The sequence below is a fragment of the Nannospalax galili genome, unplaced genomic scaffold, assembly GCF_000622305.1.
Source record: "Nannospalax galili isolate Female #2095 unplaced genomic scaffold, S.galili_v1.0 scaffold1402, whole genome shotgun sequence".
Lineage (NCBI taxonomy): Eukaryota > Metazoa > Chordata > Mammalia > Rodentia > Spalacidae > Nannospalax > Nannospalax galili.
The window spans coordinates 954,371-959,863 of record NW_008348453.1 but is presented as its reverse complement, the minus strand read 5'-3'; positions in this window follow the sequence as shown (position 1 = coordinate 959,863).

Genomic DNA, 5,493 nt, shown 5'->3' with positions numbered 1-5,493 from the left:
AGAGAGAGAGAGAGAGAGCCTTGCCAGGGCAGGCGATCTCTGTGAGTTCAAGATCTACATAGCCAGTTCCAGGCCAGCTTGGGCTACAGGGAGACCCTGTCCAAAAAAAAAAACACCCCAAAAATAAAAACAGAGTTTTGTTATGTATGTTATGTATCCCAGGCTGGCGTCAAACTCAGAGCTCCATCTGCCTCTGTCTCCTGACCTCTTTTGTTTTGCTCTGCTCTGCTTTGTGACAGGGTCTCCCTGTAGCCTAGCTGGCCTGGAACTCACTATGCAGACCAGGCTGGCCTCAATCTCATAAAGATACACCTGCCTCTGCCTCCAAGTGCCGGGATTACAGGTGTGCACTATCGTTTCCAGAGCCTCTTTCATTTTTATGATCTTATTCTAATCTTTTTAAATTTTATTTTATGTGTATGCATGTATTACCTGCATGTAGGTAAGTACACCCGTGTCGTGCAATGCCCGCCAAGGACAGAAGAGGCTGTCGGATCCCCTGGAACTGCAGTTACGGACAGTTGTTAGCTGCCATGTGGGTGCTGGGATTCGAACCCAGGTCTTCTGCAAGAACAGCCAGTGTTCTTAACCGCTGAGCCATCTCTCCAGCCCCTCTAATTTAATTTTTGAGAATAAATAAAATTTCCAACTGTTATGTACAGCTGACCGTTTTCCCTTTCAAGTCATCAGTTTTTCTTTATAGAAAATGTGTATATCCACATTTATATCTACATATTTATATTTATATTCAGAGATGGATATATAATTGTAGTTATTGTCTTGAAGGATTAACACTATCCGTAAGATCTTTCTTTATAATTTTTATTTAAATTTTTTTAATTTGGATTTATTTTTATGTGTATGAGTGTTTTGCATGCATGTATGTAAGTGCACCATGTGTATAATGCTTGCAGAGGCCAGAAGAAGGTGTTGGATCCCTTGGAAGTGGAGTTAAGGATGGTTGTTAGCTGCCATGTGAGTGCTGGGAACTGACCTAGATCCTCTGGAAGAGCAGCCAGTACTCTTAACCATTAAGCTATCTTTCTGACCTCTACAATTTTTTAAAAATTGGCTTTAGCTGGGTGTGGTGGCGTATGTCTTTAATCCCAGCACTCGAGAGGCAGAGGCAGGCGGATCTCAGTGAGTTCAAGTCCAGCCTGGTCTACATAGTGAGTTCCAGAACAGCTGGGGCTACAGGGAGACCCTGTCTCAAAAAGACCAAAAAGAAAATTGGCTTTAATTGATAACTTGACACAATTTAGCGTTATCTGAGAGGAAAGTCTTTAATCTCAGCCTAGATCAGGTTGACCTGTGGACATGTCAATAGGAAACTGTCTTGATTGTTAATTGATGCAGGAAGGCCCAGCCTACTATGGAGACACCATCCCTAGGCAGATGATCCTGGGTTGCATAAGAAAAATAGCTAAGGTACTAGAGAGATGGCTCAGAGGTTAAGAACACTGGTTGTTCTTGCAGAAGACCCTGGTTCGAATCCCAGCACCCACATGGTAGCTAACAACTGTCCATAACTCCAGTTCCAGGGGATCTAACAGCCTCTTCTGTCCTCCGCAGGCATTGCATGACATGGGTGCACTTACCTACATGCAGGCAATGCACACATACGCATAAAAATAAAAAAATAAGAAGAAAGAAAAAGAAAACTAGCTAAGGAGCTGGAGAGATGGTTCAGTGGTTAAGAGCACTAACTATTCTTGCAGAGGACCAGAGATCAGTTCCCAGCATCCACATGGCGACTAACAACTCTAACTCCAGTTCCAGGGGATCCAATGCCTTCTTCTGACCTCTGCGGGCATTGCACGACATGAGTGCACTTACACATATGCAGGCAATACACTCATACACATAAAATAAAGTAAATATTTTTTTAATTAAAAAAAAAAGAGGGGTTGGGGATTTAGCTCAGTGGTAGAGTGCTTGCAATGCATTAAAAAAATTTTTTCAGTTTGTAGTGTCTTCTGAATCTAGCTTCTTTCCCTTTTAGTTTCCTAGTTAATCCCACTCTGCCCAGTGGCAGGCCTGGAGCCTGGGCCTGGGCCTGCAGCGGGCCTACTCCTGTGTAAGACAACAAGTTCCTTTGATGCCAGCTCTGCCATCTCCTCAGAGCTAGCAAGACAAGCATAGCCTGGAGGTCAAGCACGTGAAAGCATGCTTTGGCCATTTTGTTGTCTGGATGGACTCAGGTATAAAAGTTTGTGTGGACCTTTCGTGCCAGTGGTTAAGTTAGGAAAAGAAAGATCCCGCCTGTTGTCAGATTCAATCTTCTCTAAAAGCTCCATGAAGGAATCTAAAGAAAGAAAGAAAGAAAGAAAGAAAGAAAGAAAGAAAGAAAGAAAGAAAGAAAAAGGGAGGAAGGTAGCTAAGTATGGGCCTCTGAGCAAGCTAGCAAGCTGAGTTCCTCCATGGCTTCTGCTTCAAGTTCTTGTTTGAGTTCCCAAAAGTGCAAGCCAAATAAACCTTTTCCTCCCCAAGTTGCTTTTGGTCAGAATGTTTTATCACAGCAACAGAAAGGAAACTAGGACAATAGCATTTCCATGATAACACTACAATGTCAACTAAACAGGAAAGACTCTGGGCTGAACTTGTCAGGAAGATCTGACTCAATAACATCACTCTGGAAAATTAGCAGCTGTATGATTCTTTAACATTCTCTTAGGGCATAATTTAGATATATCAAATACGCAAGGAATTTTAACTATATCCACCTTTGTGCTGCCATCATCTGGATCCAGAATGGAACAATTCCAGCACACTAGTGGGCTCTCGCCTATCCTCCACAAGTTAGCATCACTTGATAGGTAACCCCACATGGTCGGTAGCACTATACACTAGTGGTATAAGATTTGAAAGTCTATGTGATTGAAATAATCTGTGTGTATTCTTTTGTCTTTCTGATCAAAATTATGTGAGGTTGACTCAGGTTTTATTATTAATACTCATATATATATTTTAGACTCATATATATATATTATTTTAGGGTCTCACTATGTTGCTCCAGCTGGCCTAGAATATACTATGTAGACAAGGCTGGCCTGGAACTCAGGGGAATCTGCCTGCCTTTGTCTTCTAAGGACTGGGATGGGATTAAAGGCCTGTACCACCACCACACCTGGCTTCTTTTTTTTAACTCAGGGTCTCATGTAGCTCAAATCTTGAACTCCAATTCTTCTGAGTGCTGAGATTACAGGCATTTGCCACCATGCTTGGTTTTATGCGGTGCTAGGGATCAAACCCAGGACTTTGTGCATGCTAGGTAAACACTCTACCAACTGAGCCACACACACCCCCAGCCCCACCATTTTCTTTTCTAATGCCATGTAATAATGCCTCAGAATATATTTGCCCCAGAGAGGCTGTAGTTCTGTGGTAGAGTGCTTGCTTCACATTCATGAGGCTCTAGGTTCGATCTCTAGTACCATACACATCAATATTTTTTGTTATTTTATGTGTACAAGTGTTTTGCATGCATGCAAGTGCACAACATAGCTGTAATGCCCGAAGAAGTCAGAAGAGGGCATCAGATCCCCGGAACTGGAGTTAGCACTATGTGGATTCTGAGAATCAAACTCCAGTCCTTTGCAAATACAGCAAGTGCTCTTGATCACTGAGCCACCTCTCCAGGCCCTGCCCCCAAATTTTCTTTTAATTAAAAAATTTTAAATGGGCTGGGTGTGATGGCGCACACCTTTATTCCCAGCACTCGGGAGGCAGAGGCAGGCAGATCTCTGTTTGAGGCCAGGCTGGTCAACATAGTGAGTTCCAGGCGAGCTGAGGCTGCAGGGAGACCCTGTCTCAAAAAGATAAATAAAAATAAAAATAAAAACTTTAAATGGCCATTGAGGTGACTCAGTGAGTAAAAGCACCAGCAGCCAAGCTTGACTACTTGAGTTTGAGTCCCAGCAATTCCCAGGACCCATAAGGTGGAAGAAGTGACTCCTGCAAGTTGTCCTCTGACTTCCGCACACCTTCAGTAACGCACACACACACACACACACACACACAATGAATAAATAAAATGCAAAAAGAAAGAACCCTATGTGCCCATTCTACTGCTGACGGACATTTGAGGTGTTTCAGGGTGAGCTGTCATAAACAAAGCTGCTCTGAAAGCCTCTGCCTTCAGAGAGAGGCACTCCTTCTGTGCACATTTAACCAGGGGTATAATTGCTGCTGCAGAGTTCATGTAGGCTTGGTCTAGTAAACACTGCAGAAGTTTCCCAAACTACGCAGTATAAGGTGAGTGTAAAGGCTGAAAAGATGACTCAGCAGTTAAAGTGCATAGTGCAGGGGTGGAGAGACGGCTCAGCAGTTAAGAGCACTGCCTGTTCTTCCAGAGGACCTGGGCTTAGTACCGGCACACACTAACAACTGACCATACTCCAGTTCCAGAGGATCCCTGACACCTTCTGGTCTCCAAAAACACTGGGCAACATAAGTGAACTTACATACAAGCAGACAAAACACTCATACACATAAAATAAAAATAAATCAATCAAAAAAAATTAAGTGTGCATACTGCTCTTGCAGAGGATCCAAGTTTGGTTTCTAGCCCCCACCTGGGAGAACTCACAGTTGCCTGTAACTCCAGCTTCAGGGGGTCCAATGCCTTCTTTGGGCCTTCATGGGCACTGCATTCAGGTCAGGTGCACATACAGACACATACATATAATTAAAAATAAAAATCTATTTTTAGCAGGGCAAGGTAGCACACGCCTTTAGTCCCAGCACTTGGGAGGCAGAGGCAAGAGGATCTCTGTGAGTTCAAGGCCAGCCTGGTCTACATAGTGAGTTCCAGGCCAGCTGGGGCTACAAGGAGACCCTGTCTCAAAAAGACCAAAAAAAAAAAAAAATACAAATCCGTTTTTTAAGATTTATTTTTATTTGGCGGGCTTTCTTCTAGCATGCCCAAGGAAGCTAGAAGACGGCACCAGATCCCCTGGGGCTGGAGTCCCAGGCAGTCATGAGCCATTCAACCTGGGTCCTGGGAACCAAACTCGGGTCCTCTGCAAGAACAGCAAGCACTCTTCACTGCTGAGCATCTATCTCTTCAGCCCCCAAATTAAAATCTTTAAAGTAAAAAAACCTAAAAAAGAAAGTTTGTCCTCTTTCTTGACATGACTTTAATTTTTTCAAATACACATTTTCATATATTCTTATTGAACCAGCATAATAGTCCAGATCATGGAAACAGAAAAATCAGACTTCCTGATAAGACCTGACCACTATGGTGGACATTTTCAGCTTGCAATGATAGGATGACAGAAGCCTTGCTATAGCATGGGTATTTTTTGCTATCTCATATGCAGTTTCTTATGGATCCAGCTTGGTTTTTCTCCAATATCTCCTCTTGGAGTTGTACCTGATTTTACTGTCAGTTTTTATCTTAATCCTCTGGGAAATGTGATAATTTTGTTTTTGTGTTTCAGCCAGGAATTGCTTGATCCTGAAGTAGTTCTTTTCTCCTCCCCCTCCCCC